Here is a 15,703-nt window from a genome sequence, read left to right as displayed (position 1 = left end):
ACTATTTATTAGATATTGACAGGGTTACACTGACAGTAGAATACATGCCTGATTATTTATTAGATATTGACAGGGTTACACTGACAGTAGAATCCATCCCTAAATTAAATATTATCTGCTCAGTCAACATACAGTAGTATCAATTCATATATTGATAATTTTATCAAAAAGCTGCTGACTTTTTTCTCCAACAAGTCTTACCCACAACATTAATTGAGGTTGTGATCAATCTTCTTTTATTAAAATATGACTGTTACAGAGATCTATATTCCACTTTGAAGAACCATGAATTCACAACCAGAACATTGGTATGTGGGCGTATTGATTGTAACTATAGTGTGTGAAGCCAGCAACTCTTTCAGAGTTTGCTTCTCCCTCTGAATTAAAAAACAAATATGTGATTCCAACAGCACTTGCCTTTACTAGGAAGGGCTGATGTGAATGCATTGTGTTTGTGGCAGTAGGATAAAGTCCTGTCAGAACCACATGGATCATGATGCATTCAACACCCCGCACTGAGGCACTAACATCAGGCTGAAATATACCTAACACTGAGGCTAAACAGGGGACACTGGGCACTTTACAGACACTATATAATGTCCTCCTGTGTAACCAAACTACGTCTAATGTATACAGGGGACAGGACACATTACAGACACTATATAATGTCCTCCTGTGTAACCAAACTACGTCTAATGTATACAGGGGACAGGACACATTACAGACACTATATAATGTCCTCCTGTGTAACCAAACTACATCTAATGTATACAGGGGACAGGACACATTACAGACACTATATAATGTCCTCCTGTGTAACCAAACTACATCTAATGTATACAGGGGACACATTACAGACACTATATAATGTCCTCCTGTGTAACCAAACTACATCTAATGTATACAGGGGACACATTACAGACACTATATAATGTCCTCCTGTGTAACCAAACTACATCTAATGTATACAGGGGACAGGACACATTACAGACACTATATAATGTCCTCCTGTGTAACCAAACTACATCTAATGTATACAGGGGACACATTACAGACACTATATAATGTCCTCCTGTGTAACCAAACTACATCTAATGTATACAGGGGACACATTACAGACACTATATAATGTCCTCCTGTGTAACCAAACTACATCTAATGTATACAGGGGACAGGACACATTACAGACACTATATAATGTCCTCCTGTGTAACCAAACTACATCTAATGTATACAGGGGACACATTACAGACACTATATAATGTCCTCCTGTGTAACCAAACTACATCTAATGTATACAGGGGACACATTACAGACACTATATAATGTCCTCCTGTGTAACCAAACTACATCTAATGTATACAGGGGAGACATTACAGACACTATATAATGTCCTCCTGTGTAACCAAACTACATCTAATGTATACAGGGGACACATTACAGACACTATATAATGTCCTCCTGTGTAACCAAACTACATCTAATGTATACAGGGGACACATTACAGACACTATATAATGTCCTCCTGTGTAACCAAACTACATCTAATGTATACAGGGGACAGGACACATTACAGACACTATATAATGTCCTCCTGTGTAACCAAACTACATCTAATGTATACAGGGGACACATTACAGACACTATATAATGTCCTCCTGTGTAACCAAACTACATCTAATGTATACAGGGGACACATTACAGACACTATATAATGTCCTCATGTGTAACCAAACTACATCTAATGTATACAGGGGACACATTACAGACACTATATAATGTCCTCCTGTGTAACCAAACTACATCTAATGTATACAGGGGACACATTACAGACACTATATAATGTCCTCCTGTGTAACCAAACTACATCTAATGTATACAGGGGACACATTACAGACACTATATAATGTCCTCCTGTGTAACCAAACTACATCTAATGTATACAGGGGACACATTACAGACAATATATAATGTCCTCCTGTGTAACCAAACTACATCTAATGTATACAGGGGACACATTACAGACACTATATAATGTCCTCCTGTGTAACCAAACTACATCTAATGTATACAGGGGACACATTACAGACACTATATAATGTCCTCCTGTGTAACCAAACTACATCTAATGTATACAGGGGACACATTACAGACACTATATAATGTCCTCCTGTGTAACCAAACTACATCTAATGTATACAGGGGACACATTACAGACACTATATAATGTCCTCCTGTGTAACCAAACTACGTCTAATGTATACAGGGGACAGGACACATTACAGACACTATATAATGTCCTCCTGTGTAACCAAACTACATCTAATGTATACAGGGGACACATTACAGACACTATATAATGTCCTCCTGTGTAACCAAACTACGTCTAATGTATACAGGGGACAGGACACATTACAGACACTATATAATGTCCTCCTGTGTAACCAAACTACATCTAATGTATACAGGGGACAGGACACATTACAGACACTATATAATGTCCTCCTGTGTAACCAAACTACATCTAATGTATACAGGGGACAGGACACATTACAGACACTATATAATGTCCTCCTGTGTAACCAAACTACGTCTAATGTATACAGGGGACAGGACACATTACAGACACTATATAATGTCCTCCTGTGTAACCAAACTACATCTAATGTATACAGGGGACAGGACACATTACAGACACTATATAATGTCCTCCTGTGTAACCAAACTACATCTAATGTATACAGGGGACAGGACACATTACAGACACTATATAATGTCCTCCTGTGTAACCAAACTACATCTAATGTATACAGGGGACACATTACAGACACTATATAATGTCCTCCTGTGTAACCAAACTACATCTAATGTATACCGGGGACAGGACACATTACAGACACTATATAATGTCCTCCTGTGTAACCAAACTACATCTAATGTATACAGGGGACACATTACAGACACTATATAATGTCCTCCTGTGTAACCAAACTACGTCTAATGTATACAGGGGACACATTACAGACACTATATAATGTCCTCCTGTGTAACCAAACTACATCTAATGTATACAGGGGACACATTACAGACACTATATAATGTCCTCCTGTGTAACTAAACTACATCTAATGTATACAGGGGACAGGACAGATTACAGACACTATATAATGTCCTCCTGTGTAACCAAACTACGTCTAATGTATACAGGGGACACATTACAGACACTATATAATGTCCTCCTGTGTAACCAAACTACATCTAATGTATACAGGGGACACATTACAGACACTATATAATGTCCTCCTGTGTAACCAAACTACATCTAATGTATACAGGGGACACATTACAGACACTATATAATGTCCTCCTGTGTAACCAAACTACATCTAATGTATACAGGGGACACATTACAGACACTATATAATGTCCTCCTGTGTAACCAAACTACATCTAATGTATACAGGGGACACATTACAGACACTATATAATGTCCTCCTGTGTAACCAAACTACATCTAATGTATACAGGGGACAGGACACATTACAGACACTATATAATGTCCTCCTGTGTAACCAAACTCCATCTAATGTATACAGGGGACACATTACAGACAATATATAATGTCCTCCTGTGTAACCAAACTACATCTAATGTATACAGGGGACACATTACAGACACTATATAATGTCCTCCTGTGTAACCAAACTACATCTAATGTATACAGGGGACAAGACACATTACAGACACTATATAATGTCCTCCTGTGTAACCAAACTACATCTAATGTATACAGGGGACACATTACAGACACTATATAATGTCCTCCTGTGTAAACAAACTACATCTAATGTATACAGGGGACAGGACACATTACAGACACTATATAATGTCCTCCTGTGTAACCAAACTACATCTAATGTATACAGGGGACAGGACACATTACAGACACTATATAATGTCCTCCTGTGTAACCAAACTACGTCTAATGTATACAGGGGACAGGACACATTACAGACACTATATAATGTCCTCCTGTGTAACCAAACTACGTCTAATGTATACAGGGGACAGGACACATTACAGACACTATATAATGTCCTCCTGTGTAACCAAACTACATCTAATGTATACAGGGGACACATTACAGACACTATATAATGTCCTCCTGTGTAAACAAACTACGTCTAATGTATACAGGGGACACATTACAGACACTATATAATGTCCTCCTGTGTAACCAAACTACGTCTAATGTATACAGGGGACACATTACAGACAATATATAATGTCCTCCTGTGTAACCAAACTACATCTAATGTATACAGGGGACACATTACAGACACTATATAATGTCCTCCTGTGTAACCAAACTACATCTAATGTATACAGGGGACAGGACACATTACAGACACTATATAATGTCCTCCTGTGTAACCAAACTACATCTAATGTATACAGGGGACACATTACAGACACTATATAATGTCCTCCTGTGTAACCAAACTACGTCTAATGTATACAGGGGACACATTACAGACACTATATAATGTCCTCCTGTGTAACCAAACTACATCTAATGTATACAGGGGACAGGACAGATTACAGACACTATATAATGTCCTCCTGTGTAACCAAACTACGTCTAATGTATACAGGGGACACATTACAGACACTATATAATGTCCTCCTGTGTAACCAAACTACATCTAATGTATACAGGGGACACATTACAGACACTATATAATGTCCTCCTGTGTAACCAAACTACATCTAATGTATACAGGGGACAGGACACATTACAGACACTATATAATGTCCTCCTGTGTAACCAAACTACATCTAATGTATACAGGGGACACATTACAGACACTATATAATGTCCTCCTGTGTAACCAAACTACATCTAATGTATACAGGGGACAGGACACATTACAGACACTATATAATGTCCTCCTGTGTAACCAAACTACGTCTAATGTATACAGGGGACACATTACAGACAATATATAATGTCCTCCTGTGTAACCAAACTACATCTAATGTATACAGGGGACACATTACAGACACTATATAATGTCCTCCTGTGTAACCAAACTACATCTAATGTATACAGGGGACACATTACAGACACTATATAATGTCCTCCTGTGTAACCAAACTACATCTAATGTATACAGGGGACACATTACAGACACTATATAATGTCCTCCTGTGTAACCAAACTACATCTAATGTATACAGGGGACACATTACAGACACTATATAATGTCCTCCTGTGTAACCAAACTACATCTAATGTATACAGGGGACAGGACACATTACAGACACTATATAATGTCCTCCTGTGTAACCAAACTACGTCTAATGTATACAGGGGACACATTACAGACACTATATAATGTCCTCCTGTGTAACCAAACTACGTCTAATGTATACAGGGGACACATTACAGACACTATATAATGTCCTCCTGTGTAACCAAACTACATCTAATGTATACAGGGGACACATTACAGACACTATATAATGTCCTCCTGTGTAACCAAACTACATCTAATGTATACAGGGGACAGGACACATTACAGACACTATATAATGTCCTCCTGTGTAACCAAACTACATCTAATGTATACAGGGGACAGGACACATTACAGACACTATATAATGTCCTCCTGTGTAACCAAACTACATCTAATGTATACAGGGGACACATTACAGACACTATATAATGTCCTCCTGTGTAACCAAACTACATCTAATGTATACAGGGGACAGGACACATTACAGACACTATATAATGTCCTCCTGTGTAACCAAACTACGTCTAATGTATACAGGGGACAGGACACATTACAGACACTATATAATGTCCTCCTGTGTAACCAAACTACGTCTAATGTATACAGGGGACACATTACAGACACTATATAATGTCCTCCTGTGTAACCAAACTACATCTAATGTATACAGGGGACAGGACACATTACAGACACTATATAATGTCCTCCCGTGTAACCAAACTACGTCTAATGTATACAGGGGACAGGACACATTACAGACACTATATAATAATGTCCTCCTGTGTAACCAAACTACATCTAATGTATACAGGGGACAGGACAGATTACAGACACTATATAATGTCCTCCTGTGTAACCAAACTACGTCTAATGTATACAGGGGACACATTACAGACACTATATAATGTCCTCCTGTGTAACCAAACTACATCTAATGTATACAGGGGACACATTACAGACACTATATAATGTCCTCCTGTGTAACCAAACTACATCTAATGTATACAGGGGACAGGACACATTACAGACACTATATAATGTCCTCCTGTGTAACCAAACTACATCTAATGTATACAGGGGACAGGACACATTACAGACACTATATAATGTCCTCCTGTGTAACCAAACTACATCTAATGTATACAGGGGACACATTACAGACACTATATAATGTCCTCCTGTGTAACCAAACTACATCTAATGTATACAGGGGACACATTACAGACAATATATAATGTCCTCCTGTGTAACCAAACTACATCTAATGTATACAGGGGACACATTACAGACACTATATAATGTCCTCCTGTGTAACCAAACTACGTCTAATGTATACAGGGGACACATTACAGACACTATATAATGTCCTCCTGTGTAACCAAACTACATCTAATGTATACAGGGGACAGGACACATTACAGACACTATATAATGTCCTCCTGTGTAATACAATGTGTTTTATCTATGACTCGGAAGACAGGAAATTGGTATTCAACATGTACATCTGATGTACCTCAAACTTTTACAAAAAGTTGATTGAAACACTAAATTCAGACACACAAAAATAAAATAACCTTCTTTTGACAAAATGCTAAAATTTCCTCACACCAAAACATCCTAGTTAACTTCTTCTAGCACATACAGCAACATTTAATTTTACATGGACACTTCATTTGTAATAGTCCCCAGATACAGTCAAACCTGCTCTAACGGCCACCTTGAATAAGCGGCCACCTCCCTTAAGTGGCCAGTATGTGGTCCGCCCAATATATAATGAACCTTAAATAAGCGGTCACCTGTCTAACGTGGCCAACAGCCACAAAAATCTGCCCCAAGTCGTTGTATCGTCCTGTATTAAGCGGCCATTTTGTCCAGAACTAGACATCCGCGATGATCACATGACCAGGTATTTTTATTAAATTCATTAAAACTTTGATCTTTGTTGGTTTTCATTTCAAAATACACTGTACATGGTATATAATGTTATCAATATCAATAAGTGCATTATAATATGATAAATTCAATAAACTGTTGAAAGAATTGGGCGACAGACCGTTTCTGGCCAACCTGGTTTAAGCAGCTACCTGTCTTAAGCAGCCAATATATGTCGGTCCCTTGGGTGGCCGCTAAATACAGGTTTGACTGTATATAAAATCAAACTCTACTCTATACTCACAAAAGTGGTCTTATTTACAAAGCATTATGACTTGTGCTGTTTTATCATATTTGTTTAAACATGATAAAATATAATTATATGCATCTTGTCTTCATTATATAAGTGTTGATAGTAGATAGGCATTTGTTTTATAGCTCAAAATACATGTACAACAATGTATACATACTTACATTCTGTGTTGCATGTATGCATATGTCACAGCTAATTGTAGCATACGAGTCTATACTATAATTTAAAGTGATTTGGTTGGTGTAGGAAGTCAGCTAGAGAAATATCAAAGGTAAACAAACTTGGCTGACTGTCATTATGGAATCAATATAATGAGTTTTTACAGGTTTTCATCGTCTCTTATCTAATTACTGAGAAAAATCCAGGTGGAGGAAACACATGCATTCCCAAGGAAATGCTTGAGTCTGGATCTCTGTCTGAGCACCATATCACTTCTAAACTATAACAGTGTACAACCAACACACCACTTTTATTTCCAGCAGTCAAAATATTTCTATTTTAGGTTACAAGGTAATGTAATTAAAAAGCAAGAGGCATGCAAACTTCTTTCCCTTATCCCAATGATGCTTTACCAAATTTGGTCAAAATCCATTGAGTTATTCGGAAGAATCGATGTATCACAGATAGACGATGGACATTGTGCCATGGCATAGGCTCACCGGTCCTTCATACCAGGTAAACTGATAACAATATTAAACTAGGTTTTTAAAATGATAAATGAAATTTTTTTTTAAACAATTGAACAGATAACTTACTGTAAGAAATAGAATAAAGCATCACAAGTGAAACAAATCCCCTCACTTGTTAAGTGTTAGTCCTGAGATCAACTCATTTAAGATATTCTCATACTTGACCAACCTATGAAGTTTGATCAAAATATATTTAAAATAAATCATAATTAACCTATCAACATGACATAGAGGTTACAGAATGGTTTCCCATTTGATATAACATATATTTCATGAGTATGACGGAATATTGATATTTCATGAGTATGATCAGAAGCACGAGTGAAAAATAACGAAATATACTATCATACAAGTGAAATATACATTAAACGAGAAACCATTCAATTATCTTTTCATTGCATTTCATATAACTAAAAACAAAATTAAAAACATCGAAAAATTAATAGTGTCAAAAAGAGCAGGAATTCATTACGTCATCTCTTTGTGACGTTACTCCACATCAAGTTGACGGTGCCATTTTGAAAGGACTGATTATCGCAATTTAAGCATTTTCCGCCGTTATCTGAGAATCTATGCATGAATAGCTATTTAAGCATTTTCTGCTGTTATCTGAGAATCTATGCATGAATAGCTAGCGTCAAGTTAGTATCTATCTTCGCTTCGATTGAAAAAAATCGACAAGTTTCAATGTGGTGAATACAAATGTTCGCTCTTTGGTCAAAAACGAAAATCTTATATTTTCACTGCAAATCGCTGAAGTGAAAATATAAGTTTTATAAGTTTGATAAATTTCTATATTTCACTGGAAAAAATGCAATAAATAGAGGATCTGTCATGAGTTTCCCTTCATATTAGATTTATGATACGAGTTTTGAATTTTTTATTTTTGCGAGCCTCTGGCGAGCAAAAATAAAAAATTCTAAACGAGTATCATAAATCTAATATGAAGGGAAACGAATGACAGATTCTTTTTATCATATGACGTTTTCTTTCATCGTTCCCCATCAAAAACTGATTTTTTCTTTTGCCTTGAATCGTCACATCTCAACCAAATCACCCGAACCTTCGAAGTAGGTCAATTATACCGACGAGAGAAGAAATAGTTCTAACACAACTGACTCTTGAAAAGGATTCATTTTATTAAATACACGTCTCAAAACAAAATTTCAGCATTTTTTCATTTAATCTATAATAGATAAATTGTCCTTGGTGTTTGAAACAATGAGGAAAATATTTTAGTTTGAAAGTTCATGAGCGACTGTTTTTGATGTGACGAAGCCGTGACGTCACTTGGCGCGATAATGGAGGCTTCGTTGTACAAATGTCTATTCGCTGTCGCTGTCGTACAGAACCATTGTACGGCGCCTTTTCACTGCTTTGTGTTTATCCTCGTCCTCGCGGGAGTTTTTGGAGATGTGAAATGTTCCACCGTGAATATTCCCACTGAACATTGTGTTCAGACTGCCGTGAAAAGTGACTTTGGATGCCGATTTGTTGGCAGTGTTGTTTGTTTTGACATTACACGTGTTTGTCGACGACAGTGTCAGCATGTTATTCTGAGTAACCGTTGAAGGCAAGTTGTAACAAACTACATTGCCGTTTTTCATGAGGATTTTATTAAATAATGTTATTATTTGTTTATTTGAAAAGAATCTAGACTAGATATGTCTCATCGGACAACGCAACCGCAATTTTCTATCGGAGTTGAAATATGTTACTAGGGGTCATAAAATAGATGTTTGCCAGGCCTAATTTAACATCTTAGGCCACACCAAATTAATCAGTTGTTCGTCGGGAATCCCGCTCCAAAAATATCAAAGTCGAGAAAAAAATAAAAATAATTTTTTCCCGCACCTCCGGAAAAATCGTCAAATCCGGATTTTTTTTTCCGTTTTCCGACTTCTTTTTCCGGTTATTACAACACATTTCGACGCTTGAAACGCCGACCCAAACAAGCGTTTCGTTGATACCTGATGCAGAGATGAAAAAAAATGGCGGAAAGGCTCCGGCCTAGCACGAGGATAGTTACTCCAATAACATTAGAGGTTTTTCACGACAGGAAACTTTTGACAGGCTGTCATGTAACGATATCCACCAATGTAATCAGGTGGAATAAGACCTCATATACGTATAGGAGTAGAGGATAGTCTGCTGTAAATTCTTGGAATAGTATGGGTATTTTTATAGTAAGTGTACAGAGGGGGTCGGGTGCACTAATGTAAATACAGCGATCGAAGCGGAGAACAATGAAACGTTTTATGACCTTTTTATCCGCAGTATTAACTACCACCTTGGTTTAAACAGTATTTTATTATCAATGGTATATACAATACATGGGTCATTATATACAATAATTGGAAACTACCACCTTGGAAATTTTTTGTAATGTGGTAACAATCAAAGTATTTATTTTATTTTGAAGAATGATATTTTTTGTTAAATAAGGTCAGTACCTATGTGATATTTTTTTTATTTGTATTCCATAATAATAATCAGAAAATGTGGAATTATTTTATTCCAATTTCATCATTTCACAGTTGTCCTCTTAGTATTAGGGCTATTCCATTAAAATATCTAAATGACCCCAGGATTCCAAAACAATTCACCTCTTTCCATGGTTATATTTCGCTCCAATTACTTCTGTGTATTAAAATTAATTAAATAAATTCTTTGGGTGGTACCCCTAAAACAAACTGGACTCCTGGGGTAGGGTAGATGTTTTACTGGAAAAGCCCTTAGTTTTACTGTTAAATACAAGTCAATTATATTTGATAGATGCTGAATTCCCAGCCATATACATTTTAATGATTGTGTTTCTAATATGCCAATTTTCTGTTGTTTTATATGGTATTATTATTTTTGTTCCAGATAATTATATATGATATAGTGATTTTGTTTTTTCTGTGCCAATTTTCTTTTGTTTTATACATTATTTTCTATTATACCGGTATTTGTTCCATACAAATGAGAGAACTGTGTTAAGTTTGATTTGATCAAGTAGATCAGGTATTAAATTGTTGTTGGATTTTACATACAATTGTTTAGTTATTTGTGTATGAAATCACTTCATGATATACATGTACTTGAATTGATCACAAATAGACACAAACATCTGTTCAATATGGTATTCAGTTTATTTCCAACATTTAATGAAAAAAAAATAATGGAAAAAAATATCGCTCGCACATCATTTGAACGCTTCGCCTCTTGAAATCTCTAAATGGAAATTTTTTGCTAGAAAAAAAAATTTCGCTCGCTCGCCCCAATTTTTTTTACCAGTTTCCCGAAGAACAACTGATTAATTTGGTGTGGCCTTATAGTATAAATATAATTAAAAAACTTAGGATGTTTACATCTTGGATTTTATCTTTGATTGTACAATATGTTATGTTAATAGACCAATTTGTCGTTCAGTTGATTTTTTTTCAAAGTTTACAAGCACTAGTCGCCATTTTTACGAGTCGTAGTAAAAAGAAGTAGGTCGTTCCCACGCGTATGAATACAGTTCTCACGGAACCAGCCAATCAGCGTAGCGAAAGGTGTTATTACACTAGTGTCATAAAGAAAATTTATGTGATGGGTTTATGACACCGTATATAACGGTAGTCATATGATAAATTGTGTTATTCTTAATTCTTGTATTGAAAATGAGCTCTACTAATGTTACAGTCTGATCGGGGTATATACCTCAGGTGTGTATTACTGATCTGGGTATATACCTCAAGTGTGTACTGATTTGGGTATATACCTCAGGTGTGTACTGATTGGGATATACAGTCAAACTTCGATGTTTCGAAGTTCAAGGGACTAACAGAAAAACTTCGAAACAGCTGGACTTCAAATTATTCATGGTTGACAATAGATCGATGTTTTCTTGATAATGACCATATCTGTTAACGTTACATGTCCTCGGTGTCTTCGTGTTGATCGACGCCTGGCAGGTTGACATTGAAAAGTTTAGTTAATTTACCCCAAACCCATGAAAATAGTTTCATCAATTATACCTAAGCATTTTTTAATAAAACAAACTATGTATCTGTTACAAAACACTTATATCCCGTGTAATAGATAAAGCAGAAGTACAATGCACACTTACGTTAACGTTTTTCTGCTAAAGATACATGTGTTTATGTTATGTGCATATAAAATACGGAACGCCGATTAGTGGGAGAATGCATGATTGAATGACAAATAACCGATTTACATGGATATTTATGTATATAAAAGTTTGAAACGTGACACTTTGAATATGAGTGAAGACATCGCTAATTGTTTTTGTTTAAAATTGATCCGCTTGTTTTACTGTTCCGTAAAATTTACTCACCAACCGCTGATTTCAATGGCGGCGGAGATCATCAAAGACGACTACCGGTATGGTTTACCAGAGTGATTAAATGCCATGGCTTCTAAATATTCCATTTATCTATCAATTTAGTCTGATTATTAATTAACTCCATGATCGGGAGTGACAACGCACCCTATCGTTATCCCTATTGTCAGTCAGGGCACTTGTGGGAGGGGTGTGAAATCTTGCCGCGGGGGTCACGACAAACACCTGACCAGTGGTCAGTACAGGTAAATTATTTGTTCGAATCATGAGATGTCAATTACCTATAATATCCTAGCTGACGGGCCATGAAAAAAGTTCGATACACCGAAAACTTCGATATATAAAAATTCGAATCATACATAGGTTCGTTAGTAGCGTTATATAGTGAGGAAATTCGGGACCAAGCAAAAAGTTTGATACAGCGAGAAATTCGAATCAACGAAGTTCGAATCATCAAGGTTTGACTGTATATATATATACCTCAGGTGTGTATTACTGATCGGGGTATATACCTCAGGTGTGTACTGATCTGGGTATATACCTCAGGTGTGTATTACTGATCTGGGTATATACCTCAGGTGTGTATTACTGATCTGGGTATATACCTCAGGTGTGTATTACTGATCTGGGTATATACCTCAGGTGTGTATTACTGATCTGGGTATATACCTCAGGTGTGTATTACTGATCTGGGTATATACCTCAAGTGTGTACTGATCGGGGTATATACCTCAGGTGTGTATTACTGATCTGGGTATATACCTCAGGTGTGTACTGGTCGGGGTATATACCTCAGGTGTGTATTACTGATCTGGGTATATACCTCAGGTGTGTATTACTGATCTGGGTATATACCTCAAGTGTGTACTGGTCGGGGTATATACCACAGGTGTGTATTACTGATCGGGGTATATACCTCAGGTGTGTACTGGTCGGGGTATATACCTCAGGTGTGTATTACTGATCGGGGTATATACCTCAGGTGTGTACTGATCGGGGTATGTACCTCAGGTGTGTACTGATCTGGGTATTTACCTCAGGTGTGTATTACTGATCGTGGTATATACCTCAGGTATGTACTGATCGGGGTATATACCTCAGGTGTGTACTGATCGGGGTACATACCTCAGGTGTGTATTACTGATCGGGGTAAATACCTCAGGTGTGTACTAATCGTGGTATATACCTCAGGTATGTACTGATCGGGGTATATACCTCAGGTGTGTACTGATCGGGGTATATACCTCAGGTGTGTACTAATCGGGGTATAAACCTCAGGTGTGTACTGATTGGGGTATATACATGTACATCAGGTGTGTACTGATCGGGGTAAATACCTCAGGTGTGTACTGATCGGGGTATATACCTCAGGTGTGTACTGATCGGGGTATATACCTCAGGTGTGTACTGATCGGGGTATATACATCAGGTGTATACTGATCGGGGTATATACCACAGGTGTGTACTGATCGGGGTATATACCTCTGGTGTGTACTGATTGGGGTAAATACCTCAGGTGTGTACTGATCGGGGTATATACCTCAGGTGTGTATTACTGATCGGGGTATATACCTCAGGTGTGTATTACTGATCGGGGTATATACCTCAGGTGTGTATTACTGATCGGGGTAAATACCTCAGGTGTGTACTGATCGGGGTATATACCTCAGGTGTGTATTACTGGTCGGGGTATATACCTCAGGTGTGTACTGATCGGGGTATATACCTCAGGTGTGTATTACTGATCGGGGTCTATACCTCAGGTGTGTTTTGATCGGGGTATATACCTCAGGTGTGTACTGGTCGGGGTATATACCACAGGTGTGTACTGATCGAGGTATATACCTCAGGTGTGTACTACTGATCGGGGTCTATACCTCAGGTGTGTATTACTGATCGAGGTATATACCTCTGGTGTGTACTGATCAAGGATTACCTCAGGTGTGTATTACTGATCGGGGTATATACCTCAGGTGTGTACTAATCGGGGTATATACCTCAGGTGTGTACTGATCGGGGTAAATACCTCAGGTGTGTACTGGTCGGGGTATATACCTCAGGTGTTTACTGATCATGGTATATATCTCAGGTGTGTATGTACATACTGATCATGGTATATATCTCAGGTGTGTATGTACATACTGATCGGGGTATATACCTCAGGTGTGTACTGATTGTGGTATATTATATTTCAGGTGTGTATGTACATACTGATCATGGTATATATCTCAGGTGTGTATGTACATACTGATCAGGGTATATACCTCAGGTGTGTACTGATTGTGGTATATTATATCTCAGGTGTGTACTGATCGGGGTATATACCTCAGGTGTGTACTGATTGTGGTATATTATATTTCAGGTGTGTATGTACGTACTGATCAGGGTATATACCTCAAGTGTGTATTACTAATCGGGGTAAATACCTCAGGTGTGTACTGATCGGGGTATATACCTCAGGTGTGTACTGATCGGGGTATATACCTCAGGTGTGTACTGATCGTGGTATATACCTCAGGTGTTTACTGATCGGGGTGAATACCTCAGGTGTGTACTGATCTGGGTATATACCTCAGGTGTGTACTGATCGGGGTAAATACTTCAGGTGTGTACTGATCAGGGTATATACCTAATCTAGGATTTGAGGAATACTACCTATTATAAAATTTAGGGGAAATGAAGGGGCCACAGAGTCTTGAATTATTCTTGAAATTTTAACATTTGACAGCTATTATTTGCTATAATTCTTACATATTTCATCAAAATTCGGGGGAGATCCCCTGTTTCGGAGAATTTTCCCCTGTTTTATGACATTTTTTCTTGATGGGGAATTTGTTTTCATTCATTGGGGAAAACAACATCAGTGGGGAATACTACCTTATTTCGGTAGTAAAAATGGGCTAGATTAACCTCTGTCAAGTTTGTACTGATCGGGGTAAATACCTTAGGCAAATAACCGCAGTGACAGGATGTAGCTTATTTATAATACACAATTAATGAATAAACACAAAAGACCTCACAAAATTTGACCAATAATGTCTGATCCGTCTTAATTATAATATAGATATCCTAGTCTCAACTGATTCAACAAAATATAAATAAAATTAAAGTAACTACAAGTGCTACCTTACATCTAATTGCCAGAAATTATTAGTATAACATATATGCAGATCCATAGATTCTAAGATTAACTTTTTTC

General features: G+C 37.2%; 1 protein-coding gene across 1 annotated transcript in view; it reads right to left on the bottom strand.

Moving 5' to 3' along the window:
* The window catches only part of LOC117333520 (small G protein signaling modulator 1-like), a gene marked incomplete in the record, with an annotated part of 119,687 nt that overhangs the window by 103,153 nt on the left and 831 nt on the right, over positions 1-15,703 (bottom strand).

This window comes from Pecten maximus, chromosome 8, assembly GCF_902652985.1.
Source record: "Pecten maximus chromosome 8, xPecMax1.1, whole genome shotgun sequence".
Lineage (NCBI taxonomy): Eukaryota > Metazoa > Mollusca > Bivalvia > Pectinida > Pectinidae > Pecten > Pecten maximus.
This window is presented reverse-complemented; position numbering and strand designations above follow the sequence as displayed.